Source organism: Dermacentor silvarum, chromosome 5, assembly GCF_013339745.2.
Source record: "Dermacentor silvarum isolate Dsil-2018 chromosome 5, BIME_Dsil_1.4, whole genome shotgun sequence".
In the NCBI taxonomy this organism is placed as follows: domain Eukaryota; kingdom Metazoa; phylum Arthropoda; class Arachnida; order Ixodida; family Ixodidae; genus Dermacentor; species Dermacentor silvarum.
This window is the reverse complement of record NC_051158.1, coordinates 124009387-124036950: the sequence shown is the minus strand read 5'-3', so window position 1 is coordinate 124036950 and position 27564 is coordinate 124009387.

The window sequence follows — 27564 nt, the reverse complement described above, 5'->3', positions numbered from 1 at the left end:
GCCATATTGCACATGTTAACGTCATTGTTATAAAAAAGCGTTGTGCAGACAAATAATGCGTGGATCTACATAAACCTTATGCAGATATTCATGCGCCATTCAATTAGGAGGACGTGAACCTTTTTTGATGTAGATGCTAGTGTAACGGTAAGGTTGTCATGTTAGAGGTCTGACCTATAAAATGGATGTTGTGTTCGTTATGCATATGACGTTCTTACAATGCGTAATAGGCGATGATATGTCATGCATCTGGAGATTGAATTAAATCAACTTCTTTATTCCTTCAACAAAATTAATGATTGTCAGAACTGAAAGACTGAGGATATCTACACCTGCGACTGCTTCTACCACCCTGTAGTATGAAAACGCTGAAACGCTCTTGCTCTAGTGCTGCTGGTACTGGTACGGGTATATACTGTGCAATGTACGATGCATAACGCTTGATGTTTCATGCATATACACCCATAAAAAAGAATCCGTCGATTCCACCTCCAAAGCAAGTTCGAGTAGGCGCCCTCTAGGCACACAATAAATTACAAAGATCATTTCTGACGCACATTCCAGTGGCACTACGTGAGTACCTCGTCTCAAATCTCACCGCTAACGTCATAGCTGTCCTTTATGCGTTCACACTCCGCGGCTCAGATATGCAGAGAAACCCTGATACAACTCCACGGCGAAACACCCACGCCATACCCTGGAAAAACTGCAAATAATACCGGTTGGTAGTTACACCCGAGTGAGTGTAAAGCGCTTGCATTATCACGATTGTCCTTGCAGTGCCTTTCGTGGCACTGCGGCCGGTGTAGGCCTGCGTTCCAAACGCCAATAATATCCTTGCGAGAACGCATCATCTACTGGTGCCAGGAACGTCGATCATATTTCCATTTTTGATGTCATGGTATCCGCGTTTAGCCCATTTTATTAATATTCTATGACCTCAATCGCCCAGTTTATTTGGCGAGACCCACTACGTGCCGCCAAGCAACAGGACGGTTTGCAAAGAACGCAAGGCGTTTAAGTGGACGAAAAATGGAAATGAGGAAGGCTACAAGTCTAGCGCTGGGTGCACAATTTTGTTTTTTTATATAATTAAAAGCGCAAGCTCACGCCCTAAGAATAAGGCGGACCACTGCTGCCATATGTCACTAAACGTTCACCCACGGCTCGGCACACGTGGTATTTAACACTGGAGCTGTTTTAGGCCTCATTCACACCGCCTTCAAACGCTCCGTCTCGTCGCCGTCACGGCATCAGGTTTTCGTCAGGGGAAGGGGTTTTCGAGTCGTTTTCCCCTCAAGAACGGTAGCCGGCAACCCAGAGCGGTGCTCTACATTTCCATCGCCTTCACGCTGACCAAGCCCTGCCCCTAGAAAATTGACCAATCAGAAATTAAGCAGCCGTCGGTAAATACCGCCATGTTAAAAAGCTTAAGCTGGCAACAGCAGCGGCTGCTGGTTTGTTTACATGCGTTCCACGTGTGGCACATCGAAACCTCAGCAGTGCGTTACGGTATAGTGCTCAAATGTGCAACATGGACAAGGACGAAATTGCGATTCCTGCACGTTTTAAATGCGAAGCATTTCTCACCGGCGGCTCTGCCCGTCCATCCCGCGTCCCACACCCCCACAGCATATGCCCGTCCCCTCCCGCTCTCTCTCCTCTCCTACGCTCCCCCCTTTCTCTCCACTAGGATCCTGTACGGAGCGGCGCCCGCGTTCCAAACCCCCACAGCGCATGCGCGTCCCCTCCCCATCTCTTTCTCCTCTCCTACGGTCCCTCCATTGCTCTCCTCTAGGAATCCAGGGCGGCGCGCACGACAGGTGGTGCGACAGCTGCATACTCCGCTGGGGGCGCCACGGTAGTACCACGGTATGAAAATGACGGAGCGCGCGCGCCTCATTCTCTCCCCTGTGCAGCGCCGCGATGAGCGCTCGGGCCGCTGCCGCGAAACCATCTCCCGCTCAAGCTGCATACTCCGCTGGGGGCGCCACGGTAGTTCCGCGGTATGAAAATGACGGAGCGCGCGCGCCTTATTCTCTGGTTGTGGTGGTGGTGGTGACTGTTGAAGCAGGCTGGGGTTAGCCTGGCATACTATAGCCGGCAATTGTTCCGCCTGATCCTCCTTCGAGTTAAGATCAGGGGTGTGTCACCAAGTGTCGATGAGCCCCGTGTCTCGCAGGAAGGTTATCAGCAGTCGTTGCGCTCTCCTCCTGGTTGTCGCAGGTCCTCCGGGGAAAACGACGTCTTCAATGGTCCCGTGCAGTAAAACCGCTCTTTTGTAGGCTGTCGATCATCGCTTTTCTGTCTTTGTCAAAATGCGGTCATATCCAAATGTAATGTTCGATGTCACCAATGTCACCACAGAAAGCACAGAATGGGGAAGCGCGAAGCCCAGTCTTGAATAACCAAGCTGTGGTGTACGCGGAGTCGGTCCTGATGCGGTATAAAAGCGTCGCTTCTTCGCGGGTAAATCCATGAGCCACACAGGCTTCGTGGGGATTCTTGTGGATCTCCCTAAAGTGATGGCGGATTGCGCCCTTAGGGTTCTGAAAAGCGTTTGGAACTTTCACTTTTGGGACACATGTGAGCGCTAGGCGTGCAAGGGCGTCAGCTTTTTCGTTTCCCTCAATTACTACGTGTGATGGTATCCACTGGAATATATATTAAATCCTTTGCTCGTTAGATCGTTAATCAGTGCCAGAGATTGCCTTGTAAATTTCTCTAGAGGTAGGCCACGATGTAATCTCTGTAACGCTGACTTGGAATCCGTCAGCACCATGACATCTCGTGCAGAAAAGGCCCGTAGTTACCGCAAAGCCGCGGTGATTGCGGCGCTTTCCATTGTTGTAGAGAAACTACGCGATCCAGTCGGCCAGACCATGACACATCGAGGGATGGTATGCAGAATGCCGCTGCACAGCTATCTGTTTGTGCGCACACCGAACCATCTGTGTACACTTGTTAGTGGCGTTGAAACGTTGCGCTCCAGTGTTCCAGCACAATAAACTTTGCTTCTGCAGTTGAAATGGTGCGTTTCGCCGGTAGGTGGGGTACACTGAGGCTGCAAATAACGTCAGAAAAAGACCATGGCGGGTCAAGGCGACTGCGTTTAGGCCATTCAAATCCTAAACATTGGAAAGTGTTCAACGCCGCATGGAAATGTAAGCAAGTTCTTGCTCTTAGCCGCCGGAGAAGCGCCGTGCCTGCGCGGGACTCGCCCAGCCTTAATAGCTGCGTCAGCAACGCCTGAGATGCCAAGAGACGGAGTGGAAGAGACTCTGCCTCATTAGTGACTCTCTTGTTTGAAGCCGTCTGTGGAACTCCCATCGCCAAGCGAAGTCCCTTTTTGTGCACAGCCTCCAAGCGCTCGAATTGACTCGATGACGGTGACATCAGAGGGAGCTGATAGAGAATGCGGCTTGTTATCAGTACAGCATTCAGTTTAAGCATGGACATAGGATTGCTTCCCCAACGTTCACCTGCCAATCGACGAAGTGCGTTGACTCTTTGCACTGATGCAGCCACAACACTTTTGCCCGCACGACACCATAGTAGCTTGCTGTCGATGGTGACGCCCAGGAATCGAACATGAGTTGCACGAAGAATTGAATGCCCTCTGATATTCAGCGTCAGGCGTGTTGACTTGCGTCTCACTCCCGGGAAAAAGCATGAAGGCAGATTTTTCCGCTGATAAAGATAGGCCAAGCATCGATAAGTGGCGCTCGATGGCGGAGATTGCGCCCTGGGCGATCCGGGCCAACCGCTTGTGTTGGTACCCCAAGATCCAAATGCAGATGTGATCTGCGTAGATGGATCTTTTAAGTGCCGTCCGACCTACTTTCAGTGCATCTGGAAGGCTGGCCATGACAACCCCAAAAAGCAAGGGAGATAGGACGCTTCCTTGTAGGACACCGAGGGAAATTCGTCGCTTATCAATCATTATACTTCCAAGCTTAACTTCGACACATCCATCTCTGAGAAATTCATGGATGAATCGAAGAGCATTTCTAGAGACGCCCATGTTTTGGACTCCGTTTATGATGCCTGTATGAAGCACACAGTCGTATGCCTTGGCAACGTCCATAAAGATGGCGAGTGTGGAAAGGCCGTCCGCGAGATGGCGCTCGATATGGCTTATTAAATCCAAGACACTGTCCTGGGCACTCAACTGTGGACGAAAGCCGGTCATGCACGATGGCAGTCTATTTCCTTGCTCAAGATACCATGTTAACCTCGTACATACTAGTCTTTCCATGAACTTTGATAAGCATGATGTTAGCGATACTGGCCGATATGAGGCGAGGTTCGCAGGATCCTTTCCGGACTTGAGTACTGGCACCACCCATGCTATCTTCCACGCTTCTGGGATCTCTCCGGTGCTCCAGACGTGATTAAATATGTCCAGAAGGGCTCGTCTTCGTTCGTATGGCAGATTTGTCAGCATCTGATTGCTGATCGAATCGGGACCCACAGCACAGTGTTTTCTTAATTTGCTAAGCTCCAAATCCAACTCACGGAATGTGAATGGCGTATCTATGGTATGGAATGCTCGAGACAACAGAGGGTTCGATACTCCTGCTGATCTGCCAGATGTGAATCCATCTGCAAAATCTTCTGCAAGGGTTTGCAAATTATTTCCTTGCTTTAAAGCAAGTGCTTCAAATGGCCTGTGCGGGCGAATCTTTCCGGATAGGCTATTCATTACTCCCCATATCCTTGTCATGGGAGAAACGCCGATAAGCTTGTAGCGCCCACCGACGCCGCAGCGCGGAGCGCTTTGTTCGGCGCTCTCAGCCGGTGCCTTGGCGCCGGCTATCAAAGAAAGAAAAAAATAAAGAAGCGCAGCGCGTGCTCGAAGCGCAAGCTCGGCACGCGCAGTGTCGTTCCAAAAGCCAGCCACGCTGGTCGTCGCAGCCCCGTCGCTCGGCTCGCCGCCTTCGACCTTCTGAGTAGGGAACGACGGCACGACTCGTACAGCCGCCGTCACGTTCCTCCTACATTGGTGACCCGGGAGAGCGCGCCTTTTCCCGAGCGACACGCTGCCATGGCTCACTGGCCGGAGCCCCAGTTCGACCCGCCACTGCCGCCATTCTCGTCCAGCTACGTCGGCGTCTGGTTCGCCCAATTCGAGGCTGCTCGGGAGCTTAACCACATCTGGATTCAGGAGTTCAAGTACGCAGTACTCCTTGACGTCCTGCCACTTGCTCTCCAGCTCCACCTCGGCGTTCCATCGCCTGGCCCGCGCCCGTACGACGAACTGCGGCAGCGCGTGCTCGACTTCTTCGGTGCTGTCTACCACCCTCTTCCAGAGGTAGACCGCGCGGTGCGCGAGTCATCTCTGCCGGCGCCCTCACCGCCAGCACCAGACGCGTCTGCTCCTGCGCCCGTTAGCCACCATCAGGCAAGCCTTCCTCCCTCGACTTGCCCCGATACCGTCTCGGCGACCACCCGGTGCCCTACCGCACAGACCCCGGCCTCCGGCTCTCTCCAGGGGTCTCTTTCGTGCGGGTACGCGCACAATGTTATCGTCACGACCAAGGGTATCGTCACGACCATGACATCGGCCACGTCATCGCCTTTCTCTCCCGCAACGATGGCAGGCGACAGTGGAGACATCACTGACCCAACGCCGGCTACCGTGCCGCATGCCATTGGGTCTGTCTCCAACGCCATCGCTCCTGCAACAACGGCACCCGACCCTTCCACGCGGTCTGCTGAACCGGTCTCCGAGGCGGCGCGCGAGCTCGGTACCGTGCCGATCCCACTGCCTCCGACTCTGCCGGCTACCACCACCGCGGACACGGGTCACGACCTTCTGCGACACCTGACATCGAACGGTCCATATCTCCAGCGGTCAGCGCAGTCTTCAGCGCAGTTGGTACAGGTCATTCCACCTACCCAGCCCACCCGGGTCTTCACCTGTGCTGCCTCGACGGAGGTTCGCGCCTCGTCGCGGAGCGCCTCAAGGCTTCGACCCACTTCCAGCTTTTGCGATGGACCGATGGAACCACCGGACATTCCTGCGGACCTTGACCCCCTTTTGTCTGGCCAGTCCGTGGATTCCTCGCGATGCACCCCATCGCCGGACGCGTCGGATCGTGGTCGCCTCCCGACAGGGTGTGCCACGTCCACATGCAATGCAAGCGTCGTGGCCCGTCCAGGGCTTCGACTCCATTGCTCGTGCACGCATCCTACACGTCATGCAAAGGTGCGGTCTGTGATACGCCTTCGGCAACGCGTGCGCTGGCACCGTCGACGCACCCTTCGCCTTACAAGCCTCCCCCTTCCTCATTCTTCAAGAGACATGTGGCGCCCGTCAAATCAGCGGGTAGACGCACTTCTGCCAACAGCGTCCGTTCCGCGAGTCCCTCGCCCGTTGAGGAGCACCCAGTGCCGCCCGCCTGAGTGGTGGTGGCGACCCGATGCCTTCACGTTGACGACTCGGACTGGCCATGGACACTTTTCAATCAGGACTCAACTGGCTCGCCATTTCGACGCTCCGTCTGGGCGGGGGGCCCTGTAGCGCCCACCGACGCCGCAGCGCGGAGCGCTTTGTTCGGCGCTCTCAGCCGGTGCCTTGGCGCCGGCTATCAAAGAAAGAAAAAAATAAAGAAGCGCAGCGCGTGCTCGAAGCGCAAGCTCGGCACGCGCAGTGTCGTTCCAAAAGCCAGCCACGCTGGTCGTCGCAGCCCCGTCGCTCGGCTCGCCGCCTTCGCCCTTCTGAGTAGGGAACGACGGCACGACTCGTACAGCCGCCGTCACGTTCCTCCTACAAGCTCTCACAGAAAGCAGCCCACTAAACTCGTCTTAACCTTTTTGTGTGACGACGGATGACAGCAATTATCCTGTTGTATTCTGTTTTTGCAGAGGCATTTCCCGTTTTTCTCATTAGTTTCCGCTCCGCTCTCCTACGCGCTGCGCAGAAGTTCGTTAGTTTCAAATCAGGAATAGGGAAATGATCTGGCAGTTTCAACATTGAGGTAGCCACGCTCTTGCTCCGCAGCATACTTGCGAACAGTTCACCAGGGGATTCATCCAACGCTTCTCTGTATGTGTCCCAGCGTGTCACAGCACAGAATTGTCGACCAGCAGTGTGAAATCCGGTGATGTTGGTGAAGATCGGAAAATGGTCGCTGCCCATCCTGTCTGGGGCCGTTGCCGACGATAGGCAAAGGTCTCTAGAATGGATCACGAAGCCTATGGCACTCCATGAATCTGGTGGTCTGAAGAAAGTCGGTTTACCATCGTTCGCGATACATAAGTCAGCAGCATCCGCGGCTGCGACAAGTTCCTTGCCTCGGAAATCTGCAATCTTATCTGGCAGATATGGCTATGCCGCCGATATTCTTGGTCTCTAGAAGGATGTTGGCTTGTCCTTCTGTCTCTACATCTAAGAGCAATGCTCCCTGTGCTGTGAAGTGGCTCTTCACTGGTGCTCCACCGAGAATCGCTTCAAGCTCAGAATACAGGAGAATAGGGTTCACTTGCCTTAAATCAGCTCTTTCGGATGCTGCAGTGATTAACACTGGAATTCCCTCCGCCCTGTCTTTACGATGGCGCACAACTTGGAAACCGCCTTCTACCATGTCGAGGTCCGAAATGTTCGCCACGTTGTCGTCCTCGATGATTGTTGACTCGTCTTCAGATTCACCAATGTCTTGTCGCTTGCAGTCAGGCTGGCTTGTACAAACCAGCTGGCGTTTCTGACCCGGTGTCACCCCTTGGGAGGTCATGGCGGAGTGCTCGTCGGTGCCAGCTTGGGTCCTAGCACCTTGTGAGGCGGCGGGTGGCGCAGCACCCGTTGGTCTCCGATACGGAAGGTACCTTTTCGAGTCGACCGACGTGATGAACAGTTCTGGCCAGTAAGATTACCAGAAAAGAACGATAATAACGATAAATGTAGGCCGAGCTACTCAGACAGGCTAGCAGCAGCTTCCGTCGTCTTCTTCCCTTATTCTCTCTCCTGTGCAGCGCCGCGATGAGCGCTCGGGCCGCTGCCGCGAAACCATCTCCCGCTCAAGCTAACCATCTCCCCGGTGCTTCGCATCCACACATGGTTCGCTTTAGCGGGAGATGGACTATTTTTTTTCGCGCCCGCGTACTTCGGCGCCGAGCTTTCTGCGCTTCTTGCTGCCTCCGCTTGCAAAGCGAGAACAGCAGCAGAAAACCGCTCAGCATCACGAAAGCAGACCCGTGGCACAGTGTATTAAAATATAGGGTACGTGAAACCGCCGATATCAACTTGGAAATGGAGATATACGTTAAAATCGATAGTGCAACGCCTGGTGTGCTACAAAGAAAGCGCATGTCGCTACACATTAAAAAAGGGGCCACAGAGAAACATTACGTTAGTATGTTAGTACGTTTGCATGTTTATCTATGGAGCGGCGTCGTAGCGTAGTAGTAGTGGTTTATTGAGTAAAATGACGTGCTAGTGGTTGAGTAGTAGTGGTTTATCCTCAATAAACCACTAATACTATCACCCGTGTAGCGACCGCGTTCGCGCCCTTTCCATTTGCTTCGACGCCGCGCTGCTCGCTGTGCATGTTCGCGGCGACTCTTTGCATGTGCAGCAATATGCGCTTTCCCTGTAGCACAGCACGCGTCGCGCCGTTGATTTCCAAGTTGACATCGGCGGCTTCACCTCGCCCCGTTGCTGCTGGTGCGCATCGAGCACACTACCCCTATTATTCCAGTACACAGTACCAGTGGTTGCTGTGGCTAATTAGACAATTTATTTCTTAGTTTATGCAAACATTACCCCGAAATCAAATTATTTAATAGATTCAATGCGTCATGTAGATTATATTTCTCTAGGTTTAGGCGAACATGGGACTGGTCAGTCAACACTGTACAAAACTATGCTGCTGTTGGCGTCGCCACCTCCGTCACCTATTCGTACACTGCTCCGTCGCGACTGCTGTACGTTTTTTTGATGTGACGGTGACATGACCGCTGTGTGAATGAGGCCTAAGCCGGCCGCAAATTGTGCCACGAGCCGCAAAAGATCGCTGAGCGATGAGTCACCTGGGTTGTCTAGCAAGCACCTCGAGGAGCGGCGTGTGCTTCGCCTCCTCTCCGTGCCGTGCACATACTGCCTTGACATGGGACGTTAAGGAGATGGAGGGAGAGCATGCACGTGGCGCGCGCAATGCTCGGGAGAGGGAAGGAGAAAATGAGAGCGAGAGAGAGAGAGAAAGAAATTGTAGCAGCACAACGAGGCAACGCGCAGAGCTGCTGCCGACGCCTCCCGCGTTTCCCCGTGTGTCCGCGCGGTGTCCGTGACTGTAGCAGGTGCCTCTGGCGTTGGCTCGGCAGGTTTCGACCAGCCACGCTCCGGCAAGTGCGGAGGTGCAGCTTGGTCGTGACGTCAACGGGGAGAAAAAGCTCAGAGCCGCCGTTACGGCGGCAGAACTCTCGTTGACAAAGAAGATGGATCCGGACATCTGAAGAAGAAGCCGCTCATTTCAAAGCGCGTCGCGCGGCCAAACCAGAGTCTTAGCGTCGACGACGAGCCGATTCGGAATACCGTGCCTAGCAGTACTTAGCATTTCCTAGCAAGACTTATCCAAGCTCTGTAAAACCTCTAAGAAAAGCTAGGTCAATCACCAGCTCCGCTGTTTACTCCAGCCTTGCACCACGAGTGCAAGCTGCACCGTTTTTTGTTTTGTTTGCTTAAGCGACAGTGCCTTGAAGCATTAAACAGTGTCATGCATGCATTATTAATTAGGCGTACATTCATCAGCTCACTCTCGTCGTCATTCTGGCTTTATCAGTAGTGGGTCATTGATATCGGGTGTAAAGCACTTCTGAAAATCTAAATGTAAATTGTCACTTGTGCTGCAAAGGTTCACGCATCCTCTCTACGACACACCGGCCAGTTTGGTAGACGTAAACCCTTAAGCACGTCAAGGGAATTTTTCGAACTATTTCTTGGAACACTTGTTGAAGTGCTGGGGGCATTTTGTCCTGCAGCCTAAACTCTCAATCTTGGTGTTTGATTCGACTTTTTAACCTAGAAATAATCCTTGTTGCTGTGAACAGTAGAGCCCGCATTACAAAAACGTTCTTATGCGGGAAATGTCCTTGAGGTCACACTTCTGCCAATCTTGACGTTGGACACTTTATGAGCGGAATTCTTGCAACACACTGGTGCACGTTCTTCACTCAAAGCCTTCTATTCTTCAAAGATTCAGTCAGCTACAGCTTCAGGAAACTGAAGATATCCTCTATTCTAATTGTTAAAGCTGAAGAGTACCTAATCACAGACTGGAAGAATTATGCAACTGTTGTATTGTCACACACACACACACAAAAAAAAAATGGGCGGGGGGTTGTCGTTAACTATGCTGTCGTTGACCGCAAACTTAATTTACCAGGCGGAATAAATGTAGGAACGGAATTACTGAACTTTATTTTTGTATTATGCAATATTAGCTGACATGTGCAGATGCGCTAATTAAGCAAGGAAAACTGCTTCTGTTGGTCATTGAGCCCCCCCCCCCCCAAACAATAAAAAAAGCAGTCCGGGATGTAACTTAACTCCCTTAGTGAAAATCACGGTTTTGTGAGGTCGTATTAACGCTTACGTTAAAGGTAAAGATTAAAGTGGTTAAACTGTGTACATATCATTACTGACCAACTTACTTCTGAACATTAAAAAAAGTAAATGCGTTGGCCTTCCCTTCCTTATAGTTACCAAAATGGTTTTAAAATGTCACGTTAAAGGTTCTCTGAAAGGCAAGAGGAAAGGCAGCACAAAAAAGTCTGGCTAAGGAAGAAAAAATTCTGCTATGGACAACCAGCGGTGAAAATTCTCGTGTCTTCAGCCGCACGGTAGAACAGCCTATAGCGAGCGGAGGAAGGTCATTAGCACATGCTGCCATTTCACGGTAGCAAATTGATAGCTTATCCTGAGGCACATATGTGCATATTGTGACCTTACAGGCAGTGTTGCCAGGTCCGACGAGACGGCGTAGCCAAAAGCTAGAGAAGTTGTAGCCCAAATGTAGCCAAACACAAAAAGTGCAAAAACATTTAGTAGCCAAACATAGCCATTATTATTTGCAGTTTTATTTGTGTATACATTTTCACATTCAGCTACGGCAATCATTTTTTTCTTGCACAACCCGGTGTAACAAAATGTCCGTGCCGCCATTACGGTCGGCCCTTGACATCAACATCAGCGACATCATGCTTGCACAGAAGACTTTTTTGTTGGGCCCGGAAGCTCTTAAGTTCCAGCGAATCGCTGCAGAGGGCGAAATGAGTCCTTTTATTTTATGACATGTAGTACTAAGTTATTTTTAGTTATTTGCATTTATTTACAGTAATAATATTAACAACAAACTCTGATTTTTAGCTGTCGTGAACGCAAAATAATGTTTACCGTCATCCATCTCTCACGTCATCTCTGCCTACGGCGTAAAAGTTCAGCTGTCCAGCGATCTGCGACGTCCTCACGGGTTCTTTTTTATGAGCTAAAACAAGTCTTCCGCGCTACGACAACTCGTGTTATTTGTCTCATCGTCCTATCTTGTTTTCACTTTTTTATTTAGCTTGGCCCGGGTTAGCTGGTACATGATCTATACACTGTTAATTTACGTTAACCTGGCTGCCATCTTAGGTCTCTAGCACGGCAAGAACCTGCGTTAAAATAAAGTGTCAGACAACAGATGCCACTCGCTCTCTGAATCGGTATAAGCGAAGCGTTAAAAGATTACTGCGCAAAACGGCACACCAGTGTAAGAAGCCTGCAGTCGTATTCGGCGACGAGCACGTCCCGAACATAACTCGCTCGAAATGGTAAAAGCCGCGACAGCACGCAAAGAGCAAAGGTAAACAACAAATTGATAGCAGTGTTTATGCTGTGAAAACCGGTTACTTTCAAAAAGCAAATCGTGTTGATGTGCTAATAAAGATTTAGAATAGGGGCCCCCAACGTTTGGGGCCCCAAAGAGCTTTGCGGGTGTTAGTGTTGGGTAATAAATATTAAATTAAAATATACCATTTTACGATAAGAGTAATTTAGATTTACGTGTTTAATTACAATTTAGAACCAATTCTATTAGCAGCAAGCAACTTGTTGCGGTTAGTTTTGAGTAACCAACTTTACGTACCTTCACGCAGCCGAGTTTATCCGTGTTAAGCCTACGAGCCATGAATTCGGAATCAGCGGGGTCTAATGAATCAATACTCATTACACATGTTAGTTGAGAGAAAGCGATAACCGCCATCACTTCTCCTAGCTTACGAACTTCACACGTTACCACGAATTGAGCCCAGTTCGGTGCTAGGTTAGAGCCGTCACTTCGATGGGCGCCGCCATGTTTGTTGACAAAAGCTTTTGGGGCATCTTTTGGGGCTCCTGCTAAATCGCTGAAATAGCGTGCCTGACGCAAAACCCAAGCACAGTTTGCGTCTTGCGCATGCGCAGTGGCTTCGACGCTATTTCTTTGGGGCCCCCAAAAGTTTCAGGCCCCTATTCTAAAACTCTCTAATAATAGCTGGGGTTTTACGGGCCAAAACCGCGATATAGCATGACGCAGTGGGGGACTCCGGATTAATTTTGGCCACCTCTGTTTCTTTAACGTACACGTTAGTCTTAATACACTGGTGTTCCTGCATTTCGCCTTGATCTAAATGCGGCCGTCGTGGCCGGGAATCAAACCCGCGTTCTCCAGCCAGCAGCGCGACACCTCATCTGCTAAGCTAACACGGTGGGTGAAGTTCATGTGACGTGGTGCACTGATGTCATCGTGGCAAACATGTCTCAATATTATCAAAATGAGTATGTGCATCCGTGACATTACGGGCAAACCATCTAGAAGTAAAAGCACCAGAACCAACCTTTGGCTCGTGGTCTTCTGCCATTATTTTTATACGTTCTTGCATACTTGGCCACCACTTCCCCATGTTTGGATTCTCCTCTCTGAGGAGGATCCGATCTTACGTCCAACCTATCGAAATGAATCTCGAATGTAAGCACGAACAGAAATTCATCTAGCAGGAGAAGGAAAATGGCACTTAAGCTTCGCGCGAGATACGTGGAGTATAGGTCTAAAGCTGTGCCCGGCGCGAATCTTCATCCAGAATTAAGACATGGCCATGAACACAGTGGGGCGTGTCATCCACCCTTGCTTCCATTCTTTCATGGCGGCGCCCCGATCGCCCGACGGCCCCGACCTTATGTTATTGCTCTCCCTTCCTGAGCATACCCATGTTAGTACAGTGTACTGTGAGAAACTCACTACCCCCAGGTTCATCCCCATGCCCGGGGATCGGGTGCAAAACGGTCAAGCGGGGTGTAAGTTTAAGTGCATCAAATATCAAAGCCACCGGCTCAGACAACGGCACAGAGAGGGAAGGGAAGGGGAGGGGCGGTCATTTCGCACACGCACACATGCACAACCGCTCTGCCGGCTCAGCCAGCTAAAACAAAGCCTTCGATATTTGCTTCTACCCGATCAAAGCGACCTCTGGAGCGTGGATTAGGGCGCCACTTATAGCCCAAACAAAGCCAAGTCGCAGATCTTTAGTAGCCCAAATATAGCCACATAGCCAACTCGTCAATGTCGACGCCAAAATTTTTTTCCTGTAGCCCAATTTGGCTTTATATAGCCAAACCTGGCAACACTGCTTACAGGACGCCCTCGTACTAGAACGTGAAGCACATCTGTTATTCGCAATGCGCACGGCCGTGGACAGAGCTTGGCTGGATCGCGCTGAAGCATACATTTTTTTTATTTATTTACCGAATACCTGCGTCACCACGAAGGCATTATCGCAGAGGGGGGGGGGGGGGGCAGTTAGATAAATATATGTTAGATCATTCACAGAAATAAAGAGTAAGTACACAATGCAAAGTAACATCAAGGTGGAACATACAGTGAGTCAACATTTTCAAGCGTAATAGAAAATTTAAACAAAGTTAAGAGAGTAATGCATTGTCACAAACACAGGCGCGAAAAAAAGTCATGATTATCACACACTGAAACACATTCTTCCGGCAACAAATTCCAGTCTTTCACCGTATGCGTAAAGAATGATTCAGCAAAATGGTTAGTATTGCAGCTGTATTCACGCACCTTCTTTGAGTGGTCGAGTCGATGCGAGACATAAGTTGGCTCCGATAGGTAATTGCGGCTGTCAATGCCAGCTTGATTATAGAAGATACGGCGGTAGAACATGAGTCTCAATTTTTTTCTTCTGGTGATTAACGTTTCCCAGCCCAGCAATGCTTTTATTTCAGTGACACTATCGGCACGTTGCACGATTGATGCAGTTGTGCCTTAGTTACAGTTCAAATGTCATGCGATTTTCGTGGTGTCTCTACAGGAAGGTGTGGGTATATTTATTTCTACCCTAAAGCTGTCGTAGCGCGTCCTGGCCAGCACTTGTTCCCCACTATTTTTTCAGGTTTAATATACAGGCGACTTCTGAAAGAGCCGTTAAAGATTTAAATCTGAGTCGTCGAAGGGGCAGCGCAGCACCGACAAAAGACCAAGGCGCTAGCTCGTGAACTACACCGTCCTCGTCTTCTTCTGGGAGCAAGTGGCACAAGCGCGTTGCATTGTCCTTCCTCCCAGAAGATCATCGACTCGATGCTAAACAAAACATTGACGGGGAGAAAGACTTGTCCAAGAAGAAACGTAAAGGTCCGCGAACCACGACTGTTATGAATTGCGATATGGTTTTAACCGCACGACGTCCACAATCTCGGGCCGCGGTTGTCGGCGTCGTGCTGTCTGGGTGCCGTCCGGAAGAACTTCATAATTGAGGTCACTCACTCGTTGAAGCACTTTGTAAGGGCCGAAGTACCGACTAAGAAGCTTTTCCGAAAGGCGTTTATGGCGGACGGGGGTCCAAACTAGCACTTGGTGACCCGGTTGGTACTCAACTTGTCGGTGGCGGAGGTTGTAGTGTCGCGCGTCAATACACCGTTGTTACTGATGTTCACGCGAGCCAGTTGGCATGCTTCCTTGGCACGTTGCACAAATTGTTCAGTGTTTTAATCAAGATTGTCAGAATTGTCATATGGCTACATGGCTTCTAACATCGTCTGCACATCACGACCTTAAACAAGAGAAAACGGCGTGAAGCGTGTGGTCTCTTGCGTAGCGGTGTTGTACGCAAACGTGATGGTAGTACCTCGTCCCACGTCTTATGTTGCACGTCTTGTACATCGACAGCATGTTAGGCCTTTCGGTCAAGCCATTTGCCATAGAGGTAAGGTCGAAACTTGGCAAGTGCCCATTCGACGGCAAGACACTCTTTCTCCGTGGTAGTGTAATTGGACTCAGGTGGTAAAAGGGTGCGACAGGCATAAGCTATGACCCTTTCGCCGTTCTTCTGCCGCTGTACGAGCACCGCATCCAGACCGACGTTACTGGCGTCGGTAATAATTTCTCGGTCGGCGTCCTCGTCGAAATGCCCAAGAACAGGGGGCAATGCCAGGCGATGTCGAAGCTCGGCGAAAGCTGCTTCTTGTTGATAGCTCCTGATGAACGGCGTGTCTCTGGTGAGACGAGTAAGTGGTTCAGCAATTTTAGAAAAATTGCGTATAAAGCACCGGTAGTATGCGCACAGTCCCAGAAAGCGTCAGACGCTTTTCTTGTCGTTAGGAGTCGGAAAAGCAGCTACAGCGGCAGTTTTCTCGGGATCGGGATGGACGCCTTCCGCGCTCACGACATGTCCAAGTAACTTCAATTCTTCATAACCGAAGTGACATTTTTAGGGTTTTAACGTGAGGTTAGCAGATCGGATTACCTCGAGCACTTGCCGCAGTCGCTTATGATGTCCGGAGAAGCTGCCTGAAAATACGACTACATCATCCTAGGCCACTGGTAGCAAAGGAGAGATTCACTTGCCGATTGTATTGGTGCGAGCGCTGGTGCAGGGCCTTCTCCATGGCGACGGGAACTCCGTGAGAAACTCCGCAACTGTTTTTGGCGGACTACGAATGAGTCCACTAAAAAGCTGCTCTTTCACGCCTCAAATCAAGTGACGCAGCTTCTTGTCTTCCGACATAGTAGGATCAGCTCGCCCGAAGAGACGCACCATGTCTTCCACGTACATAGCCACACTCTCATTTGGTTTCTCAATGCGAGAGTGCAGAGCCCATTCCGCTCGTTCTCGCCGATCGGAGCTGGCGTAGGTGTCCAACAGCCTGCGACAGAACTCACGCCTAGTTGTCAGGACGCCTTCATGGTTCTGGAACCACGTGCGAGCGTCATCCAAAAGACAGAAATAAACGTTTCGGAGCTTCGCCTCGTTGGTCCATCCGTTGAACTCTGCTGCGCGCTCGAAGTCCGCCAGCCAGTCTTCCACGTCTTCAAGAAGGTAGCAATGGAAGGGACTTGGCACGCGCGGTTTTTGCAGCGTGTAATGGGAGGTACCGGAGCAGCCGTCACAGGGTTAGTTGTGGTAGTACCGGATGTAGCATCCATATACCTGCCGACGTTGTCGTTGTCCTCTCAGGTAAAGGCTTAAACTGGCTAGCCAATCCCTGCATTCTCCGGCTGGCGCGGTGTACTGGCGTGAGGTCCGGTAGCGGTCTAGGGTTCCTGCTGTTGGGAGGGGTATGTTGCATGGGTCGAGTATACCCAGCACCTCCACCGGAAAAATGTCACCTTCAATATACAGGCGACTCCTAAAAGAGGCCGTCAAAGTAAGTCCGAGTCGTTGAAGGGGCAGCGCAGCAACGACAAAAGACCAAGGCACTAGCTCGTGAACTATATCGTCCTCGTGTCCTTCATGGGAGCAAGTGGAAAAAGCACGTGGCAATATTTTCTATATTTTCTGTATCGCTGACTGCTAGTATGGCATTAAAGCAAAGCTTTGAACAAAGGCTTTTCAATACTTTTGGTTTATTTGCATTGAAACTAGCGTAACAAATGTATAGATGACAAGACACAACAAATTCATTGGATCACGCTCGTTCTTAGGCGCAAGAAATGACAGGTTTGAGCAAGCCTGTTTCTTGGATGTGATATTTCCATAGCGACGACTTGTACTACACTTACAAAAAGCAAAACGGGCGCAGTATAACAAATAGGGAAGCAGAAATAACGATGTCTATGACCATGTATGAATTACTAAGCCTTTGTAATTTTTGTTGGTTTCTTTGCTTATTTATTTCACATATCACCAGAGCCTTTGAAAGCGTTACAGAGGGCGTGCATGACAATTTGGTTGGAATACAATGTGTTTGTAGAAAACTAACCAGACGTGAAGAAACCAGACAGAGAGCTGTTGTCGTTGTTATTGTTGCACTCATCGTTCCAACTTCTTGTTCTCTTCTCAGTGCCCGCCTGCGCACGTTTATTCGTCCTTTTTCTACATACTCCCGCCCCCAGTAGCGTCTTCTAATTCAAGGTTGTACAATTTCTGCACTGGCCTTCTTATAAACTTGCCATCTTGATCTTTCATGCTCGTATGATTCCATCTTGACCGAGGAAGATGTCCACGACTCGTCGCAGTGGCAAAATACCTCTAGAAATGTTAGGCTTCTCGATGACTACTACATAATCTACTTCTAGACTGCTACTAGGATACGATGTATAGAGGTGAAGTGCCCGCAGCTTGAGGAGGTAGTCTTTCTTCCATCCGATCCACAGGTTGTCCACGAGCTTCTGGGGGTATCGCAACTTCTTGATGAGGTGACGTCGCGTAGCCTGAGCCCTTCGAGCTTCGTAGTCACTTTTGGTTCGCTCTGGAGAGGCAAGAAATGAGCTTCCGACCATAAAATGAGAAGGACACAGTGGACAGGGTTCTCTAGCGCCCGTATACATATATGTTAGGGGTCTTAATTGAATTGATAACCGCTTCTACCTCCGGCAGTACAGTCTCAGTTTGTTCGCTGTTGAGCTTGCTTTTTCCCAGCACTTTGGCTAAAGATGACTTGCTGATCAGATAAGTCGCTCCCATCAGCCACCCCACCAAGGCGCATCTGCCATAATAAATTTCCATTCTAGGCGATGCGTCAAGAGCAAACAAGTCCAGCAATCTGGGACATCAACTACTGCGGCGAAGCCGACCCTGGGGCGATGCGGTTGGCGTAACTCTATGGGAAGCATTTTTGAAAAATCGATTACTGAGCAATGGCTCGTTTTTAGCGATTTGCACTTTAGGCACTAAATCCCGACAACGTTCTCACGGTATATGTCGAGTGTAGTCTAATTCCACTGGCTGGATTTTTTTCCTGGGGCACTTTTGTAGACCCATTGAAAATGCATGGGGTGATTTTTAAAATGTAGTTTGCAGCACAGTAAAAACTCATCCGCTAATTGCACTCTAGTGGCACATACTTTAGGTCTCTCTATATATGTAGGTTCAGTTTGGTTTTAATCCGCTGGATGAATTTTTTTCCTGGGGCGCTTTTGTTTGGTAACTATGCGGCAAAGCATCTCTACAGGGGCAAAAGATTCGTCCGCCGTGGAATTGATGGGAAAGAGCTTGCGGACCATGTCAAAAATGGACACGAATATGCAGCTGTGATGCATATTTGCGCCATGACGTATAAGGAAAGATGATGGTATTAGATTCTGCAAGAAGGAGCGACCCAAATGGCTTTATGGAGTGCCATCGAAGCGCGAAGCCTGGTTGCGCGCCCCCCTTTTTCTCAAGTTTCGGTGCATGGTAAAATGTTTCATTTGGCATTTAGAAAGATAAGGTGCTTAGACAGATTTAGTATTAGGCAAATTTTTGACACAAAAGGACATCGCCAAATAGAGCACTTGTTACGTGTGTTTACGTGTTACTTGTTAGGTGTTTACTTAATTTCTTACGTGTGTTACGTGTCTTTAGTGCAATGTGCCGACAATGCGAAGGTTTGAATATTATCAGTGTAAAACAAATTGAAAGGAAAAACTCTTGATCTATAGTGCGCGTGACGGAACGAAATAAAGAGGAAAAGATAGTCCCCGTGTTACAGCGAAAATCAGCAGCTTCGTCTCGTTTAATAAACCATCCCGTTTTAGTTTTAAATGCATAAGCATTTCCATGCCTACCAAATGAGAAACTTGTCCGTCCGTCACGTAAGACGAATGCAATGGCTCATAACCACGTAAGGCAGAGACTACAAGCGCTCAGCGAAATGAAGCGAACAGCGCATACATTCATTCAGATCATCCATACAATACACAGAACAGCACACGTTTCAATAAAGAACAAGTGCAAAACAAGCATCCGAACCATGAATAAACATTGCATGCTCCCTCAGCAATTGTAGTGGTGGTTTTGTAACAGCTTAGCTGGACATCCAGGTTGATAAGGACCGATAATAGTTCGTAAGGGTCGGATCGTGTTCGATAAGGTTGATAACGACTGATGAGGGTTTATAAGGGTTTATGCTGGTCGAATCAAGTTTCATAACATTGATGATGATGCCGGGCAGCGTGGGGATTAGCAAGCGGCACAATGCTTGTGCATACTTAGGCAACTCCCAGAGGAGTTTCTACGTGATTTCTTTTATCAGTTCGGAAGTACAGCTAAAATCATGCGTGCCTGTTCAGTGTACACAAATCTCGCACGTTATACGCGAGGGTAAGGTTGTAAAGGCTTGAGAAAGTGGAGCCGCAACCGCTGAACTACACTGGGTCAATTGTTGTAGGGCCTGCTGTGAGCCACTCGATTGCTTAGCTGAGCAAATTGGTAATCTCTTGAGAATACTTCTCGGAGCCCCGCTTTGTCGGGAATATTTACACTCGTAAGGTGACTCTTACAATGTCCTCGTAGCGCAACAAAACACTGGTCTGACAGTCGTTCGGACATGACTAACCTGATTCCGGGCTTTTAAATGCTGTCGCACCAAATCGCTTGGAAATACGAAGAAAACATACAATGGGCTTGTTTCTCCACAAACTCAGTCGTACTGTGGGGAAACAAGCTTCTAGTTTATGGCAGCGGTATTTCCCGTAGACAACTTTTTTTTTATTATTGTGAAAGCAATTATATGTACACTCCAGGCGCATTTACGCCGACGTCATCCGCGTCGCCTTCGCTTTCGCGAAGGCGACGCCTGGTGGCTCAATCTCGAAGTTTATGAAAAACGGCGCACAACAATGCCTCAAGCAAGCACGTCTCGCTGTGTATTTCGTGTATTACACGGACAAACAGGTACACGCAGAACATCAACTCACCACTCTCGCGTTAGACTAAATGCTGAAGAAATTAAACATTCACGGTTAAGATCACCGCGTACTATCGTCAGTCAAAGCAAACAGCAGAGAAAGCTTCGCTTACTCTGCTTACCACACTGAGTCGGATCCATATAATTTTATTGCGATTGCAAATATATGGACACTCCAGGCACATTTCCACCTTCGTCGTCGACGTGATGTTTCGTATAATGTCCAAGTGCGATAACATCGTGGCTGCGCGCCGTATGGTATGGGTAAAGTGAAAGCGGGAGAGTGTGAGCAAAGAATGGTTGCTCAGTCTCGCGTTCGCAAGGGAGGAAGGCGGGGAAAAAGCGCTCCGTCTTCCATCGCGCACAAGGCCGCAGGGAAAGTGGGGGACGTTTTACTCCCATGGCGGCTACGTATGGCGCGGCTGAGCGCGGCCGCGCGGCCCCGATCTAGAAAGCTATCTGCGCTGGGTACAAAGTCTAGGCGCGCCGATGGCTGGGACCCTATAACGTAAAACTATTCCAATCTGTTTTCCTTCTATTCACCTGATGTCCAATTTACGTAACCGCCAACGCAAGCATCGGGCGGTGACTCGCAGCGTTGTTTGAGAAGGCTATTGAAACGCTCTCCTATTTTATAGGAGGTCACTGCATGTTGTTTGCTTTCAAAAGGAATAGCATTGCCTAACTTAACATATATTTCTTACCTGATTGGCTGACCAAGGGCGATGAGCACGCAGCAGTGGAGGGGGTAACGTGGGGCCGGGCTAGCGCAGTGAAAGTAGATAACCTGATGAGCAGGGTGTTGCCGGCGTCTGCGTTTGCCCTGCTTCTTCTTACTTAGCTTTCGGTGTCTGCTATAAAATCACGTCGGCGTGCAGCGGAAACGTAACAATGCAGCTAAAACGAATCTTCAGTGAAGAAAATTTGACATAGCGATGTCGTTTTCGTGCTGAAAGGACTCGACAACCATATAATGTCACGCAAAATTTTTAATATAGGCAAATAAATCCATTCTCCACGGCAGCTCCGACTATAGCCAGTGCCAGAGCGATCGGCGGGTACCCACCTTCTATTGATGACGGAACGGGGCAGTGTCGGCCGTGTCCGGCTACTAAAAAGAAAATTAAGTTTTGATCGGCGTAATAATGCATCTTTAATGCGTACAAGCCACCTTGACGCAGTGATTTTTCACGGTTTTTGGACGTCAGGTGAGAGACAGACGAAGTGGACGCAGCCCGAAAGCTTTTGACCAATTGCGGATGGCTGATGGTAAAAAGGCATAGAATCGAAAAATAATATTTTTCTGTTGTTCGGTCTCACATGCATAATTAGTGTGCACACGTCATATAAGAGTGAGTAGCTCTCACGGTTTTTTAACAGCGGAGCTGTTTAAGCCGAGCGTAGTCCGTAACCTGCGAACAGAAATTGTGGGCCGATCCAGGCGGTAGTGCAGAAAGGGTCCAAGCGCAATGACACATACCTCTGTGAACTGGCGAAGCTGAGCCTGGTTAAGTCTAGCTAAGCATGGTTGGGACTACTTAAGCTTAGTCTCTGATCAATAGACAATCAATAGTCAACCAGCAGCTAATCGATAATCGATAAATGATCAATAAATTTCGGAAAATGCTGGGAATGACTTGGTAGTGCTTAGCCTCGTCGAAAAGCCATGCCAAGCTAGATGCCCATCAGCTCCGCTTTCTCTGTAGCATTGAGCCTCCCGTGCAAGCTACGCTAATATTTTTCCTTTACGTTGCGTGAAAGACAAGTGAAGTTGGGCAATCATGGAGGCCTGATTGCAAAAATAGAATAGAAGCAGTTTGGAATAGGTTTTCATTAATGTACCCCTGATGCCTTCGTGTGTGGTGTATTCTCGGCGCAATTAGTTAGCGTTGAAGCTAGAAGTAGCACGATGGAGAATTCGCTCGCTGTTGCTGCCACTCTCCCCCACGCCAGCGTTTTGACAGCGAGTGTCCGAGCTTATCGAGAGAGATGTGCTCGTTTATGATTGTGCAGGTTAATTTAGTTAGTAAGCGAATGTTTACAGCTGTTTATGCAGCTGATAAAACGACTAACCCTAGTTTGCACAGCTGTCTAATAAATTTCTGTCGCAATCAGTGATTCGCCTGTCGGGCGAAATTGACCTTATTGTTAATATTATTGTAGTTAATATTATTATTACTTATTACGCTCAAGCCAGGCGCAATACACATACAAGTTTCGAATACAGGCGCAGTTCTGTCTTCTTGCGACTGAGTGCCGATAATTTTTTTCGAGCAAATGGGGCACAGCGTGTCGTTTACAAAAAGCAGCTTGGCGTCTGCCACTGCGGATACGGTGGCATAGAGATGTTGTAAATTCGGTTTTCTATTGGATGGCGCATATCAGGCACGCAGAAAGAGAATTTCGGGTGGTGGGTCGATTCCTTGTTGGAAAAATGGATATATTCTCTCGCGCAAGCCGTTGCTTTAAAAGTGAATCCAAAGTACAAGTGCCCAAAAATGGTGGTATTAGGTAGTGTGCGCACTTTCCCGTCTCTTGTTGTTTTCTTCCTGTTTGTTTTGGGCAGCGTCTCAATACATTAACATAAGGTCACTGTCTCGTTCGATGGAAACACCTAAACATTTTTGCAGTAGGTAGAGTCATCTGCGATCGGCGTTCTTGGAAGTAGTCCCCTTCCGAGGTGATCAAAAAGCAGTGCTACTTCATCTTTCTTTTCCTTTTAATAAACGTGCGATATTTAACGGTAGTGCGCGAAGGCGAGTATTACAAGATTTTGCGCTGTAGTCGTTTTTTATTGGAAGTTGCACACGTGGCTCCACTCTCGTGCGGCCGAGACGTGGACTGTCAGAGTTGGTCATTTATCGGACAATGCCAGGGCTACACTTTTGTTTTCTCGCCAAAAAACCGTCCCACCCCCCTAGTCGGTCAAATAACAGTCATAACCTTACCACAAACAAGACAAATTGGCTTTGTGCTTTTGAAAGCGGATAGCGAGAGTCTACCAACTCTTTGTCTTTGGATCTTAGCACTTGCTTTCTTTCAAGCCCATGCTGCCCTAGAAAAAAGTCGGCAGAATTTTTTTTCTGGTTACAATAAGCATTCTCAATAGGAAGTTAACATTTTCGAGAGTATTCGTCTTCGCCCGCAGTGCGACGTGTGTGGTGGCGTTATGTAGAGATTCGGGGGAAAAAACGGTCAAATACGATATTGAGCAGCTGATTGCTGCACTCTCGTTAAATGCTAAACGCTTTTTGGGTGGCGTGACACCATTTACACACCCTTACGTTGTCATTTTCTTGGCACATGAAAAATTTGTGCTCTTCAAATGAATGTTCTATGGTGTAAGTGCTGCATTGTTTTGTTTCTTTCATTTAATGTACTAAGCTTGAAAATGCCGCTAGTCAGACATAATAGAGCACAGAGAAAAGGCCCAACTGCACGCGGCGTGGTCTTATCCTTACAATAAATTCGCTAACGAGACAGATCATGAATCCAACTACAAAATGATATCTCGCACGAAAGGAATGTGGGAAAAACCACTAGGACACACTAAGTTCGACAATCTTATTGTTAACAGGTGATTCAAGGGTGACGCAAGGCGACAACTGTTGCATATGACGGCGTGCATACGACTAGACCATCAATAAAATAACATGACTTTAGTGAACCAAGAACCAATATGCAGGCCATGCGGTAAAGCTTTATTATAGGAACACATTTTCAGCATTGTTCGTACAACTCAACGCTTGAAGCCTGTGTGTATTTGCGGCGGTACGTATATGTTTTATTGCTGCATGGTCCACTTTGGTTATTAGCCTGCGTAACACCGTGACTAAATTTCGCCTCATCGCACGGACATTTAAGCCTTCTTGAAAACAGAACCAGGACGATTCAGTCACTGGAATTCGCTCGAGGAGGATTATAGCGGGGAGCATGTATACACGCATTAAAACTTTTTTCAAGGTAACATTACAAGAAGTGATACCCAAACCAAACAAGATCTAAAACAGAGTAACAAAGCACCAGGGGCCGAATTCACAAAGCTTTTCGATCGTAATTGCTGCACCACGATTGGCTGACACCTGCTTCTGCGAACAGTTTTAGCGTGAGAACGTTTTTGTGAATCTGGCCCCAGTATGTAGCATACAGTAGTTACCATGAGCCTAAAAGAAAAAAGATTTTGAAATTAAAGGCGTGTAAAATGGTATACATTACCAGGAATTTGATGATGATGACGATGATGATTTATTGGCATCCCCTTTGAAACGGGGCGGCGACAAATAGTCACCTAGCCTGTTGATTTATTCAGGTATATTATACATGTTCTTTATCCATCATTTTTTGTATACCTCTCATCATTTTTATTTTTCAAAAATTTACCTTGTACCACTGCCTATGATTTTAAGAGCTCAGGTCGTATCCATGTTTTCCCTGCTTTTTTTCCACCAGTACTCTAATCGTCTCTTGCTGATCTCTACGGCTGATCTGTTTGTTTCCTTCCACTTTAAACCCAAGCGCTTCTGGGAGTTGCACGTTACGTACGGTTCTCGCTGGGTGGATCGCGTCGCATTCCATTAGGATGTGCTGAGTGGTCTCTGGATCTTTACTGCTGCATACACATGTCTCATCTAGTTCCGAATATTTGTTCCGATATGTTTTCGTCCTTAGGCAACCGGCTCGAGCCTCAAATAGCAAGGCACTGCCCTTTGTGTTATCGTACAAATTTTCCCTTCTAATTTCTTTCTTCTCATTCTTGTAAATATCCATTGTCCTTTTTGTTTCCATTCTTTGCATCCAATTCACGGTCTCTATTTCTCTCACTTTCTTTCAGATGACCCCTGGTTGTCTATTTACAGTTTCGATTATCCTGTACTTGGTTGTCAACTTCCTTGACCTCTTCCTCCATTCTGTGTCCACGCTTTTCATGTAGAGATACTTGTGCACTTTAGCCGGCCATTTATTTTCATCCATGTTCCTGAGCCTTTCTTCAAAACTAATTTTGCTCTGTTCTGTGCTTCTCTGACTTCAAAAGAGGCCCAACCCATGTCACCCTGCACTGCCTCATTTGTCGTATTACCGTGTGCTCCCAAAGCCAACCGGCCTACTAATCTTTGGTTAACTTCCAAACCCGCCAATATATCCGATTTTAAGCATATCATGGCATTTGCAAATGTTAGCGCTGGCACCATTACTCCTTTCCAGATTCCACGCACCACCTCATACTTATTGTGGCCCCATAGTGCTCTGTGTTTCATTATTGCTGCATTCCGCTTCCCCTTTATTTTCAGATTATCTTGGTGGTTGCTTGAGTAATTCTTTCCTTCGTTTATGTGTACGCCGAGGTACTTATATTGCTTCACTATGGGTATTACTTGCTGTTGAATTGACACCACGAAGTTACTCGTGTGTTCATTAAAGATCATAATCCCTGATTTCTCTGTGCTAAACTTAAGCCCTAGATTTGTCGCTGCGTTCCCACAGATATTCGCAAGTATCTGTAGACATTGCCGAACAGCGCCTCTAGCGGCCGCCTCTGAAAACATACGCGTTTTCTACGGGAGAGCGTCGTTTTTTTTTTCCAAATAACTAATCATAGAAGCCATGTTTTAAAATATTCCCGTGGAAATAGGCTCTTGGCGCTTAGCCCGAAATAACATTCAAGTGGTACCATTACTTACGGCAGAAAACTCGTTCCAAATTGCGGGCGAAGTTTCAATTATGGGAGTCTATTGAAAAGCCAAAATTTTGGTGGCTTTTTTTGGCCAGTAAAAAGCAATTTGCGATGAACCTATTGCATTGACTGACGTATTCCTGGGGATTTATCAACTTCAATGATTTATCAACTTCAATGAATCAGCTTTCAGCTAGTTGCAGCAGCAGCTCTTGAAATGGCAAAGAAGTCGTTCCAAATTCGCAGTTTTCATAAAAAGGTCGCGGAATTTATTGTAGGTCTTGATATGAACCTAGTTTTCGCCAACAGCAGCGGATCGAAGCGGTAGCCGAGCGTGTTGAGCGACCACAGATCAAGATCACTGATAACTACGATCGTGAGTTCGCAGGTTCGAAGCCAGCTGTGCCGCGCTTCTTCTTATCACTTTGCCGCTGCTTAGTTTGGCAGTTTTCCACCCGATGGCATATTCCGAAATGCAGGACATTTTGGTTACGGTTCTCGATTAGTTTCCTTCTGCTGTACCAACGTCTTCCTAAAAAAATAGCTGGCTGGTTTCGAGAACATGCGAACGTGTTTCCAAACATCTTTTGCACTTTAGGTATATTGTATTTTGGAAAATAAACGCAGGTAACGTGTTTTGAAAGTACATTTCTTTCTTAATGTGAATATTTATGAAGACATTACTAAGAAATATTTTGCCTTTTCAGCTACGTCTTGGGAAAGGCGTGTTTTGTGCAACTCTTGTGCGGCTTGAAACGTGCCACAAAAATAAATAGCGCCCAGTGTGTGCAATTAAAAGACACAGAAGTAGAAAAGTTGGCTGCAGCCCCAGACGTAGTATTTTTAGAAAGTAATACAGTTGAAGCTATTTGACTGAGTGTATTTGCATTATATCAAAGCAGAATTTTTGCGTATACCTGACCTTCAGTGCAAATGAAGGATAACCAAATTATTGCACAAACGTGTTTGCTTAGTACAAACAAGTACCTCGAAACATAAACATTCTACCCTCAATATGCAGCGCACGTGTCCTATCATTTGAACCATTCCCATATACCTTTACAAAATTCCAGAAATACTAAAAGTCTTCGTATCCTTTTAGCCTTTTACCACAACTTACGCAGAGGAGTATTGGAAATTATGCGAAAAGTCTCTGGGACGTGTTAATGAAGCCTGTCGTGTAAAAATAGAGAACGACTCCAATCACAGACCACACCCTTTTTGAATTATGCCCACAAAGTTGTGCAAGAAGACACTGTTTTCGGCAACAATTACCGAAGTTGCCATATAGCATTCTCGTTCTTGACTGAATTGACTATTGCTATTGCTGAACTGACTATTGCTGAATCAGGTCACAGCAGCATGATATGATTACTGGTGCAATTCTTTAGTAATTATGTGCGAATATTCTCCTACCCTAAATTTAACATGTTTGAATAATTGAAGAAACGTGAGAAAGGACCGTGACGGTTTGCAGAAATGTTCCTTTATTATAATCATTTATGACCCATATCAGTACGGTCGTTTTGTCATGATCACGCCAGCGTGCACTGAGCATCATTTATCATTTTGTCTACTGCCTATAAATAAAATACAAAAGTGTCGTTCCTTGTGTGTGAGTAGCACAATGGCAGCTGAACCTTTCACATGGTCCTACTAAGCCAAACCTTCCCTTTTCTGCCATGGTGCCACAGGACATGTCAATTTCACACTTGATTTTCGCCCTTTCAGTTTCCTAGAAAGCGTAGGGTAGTACACA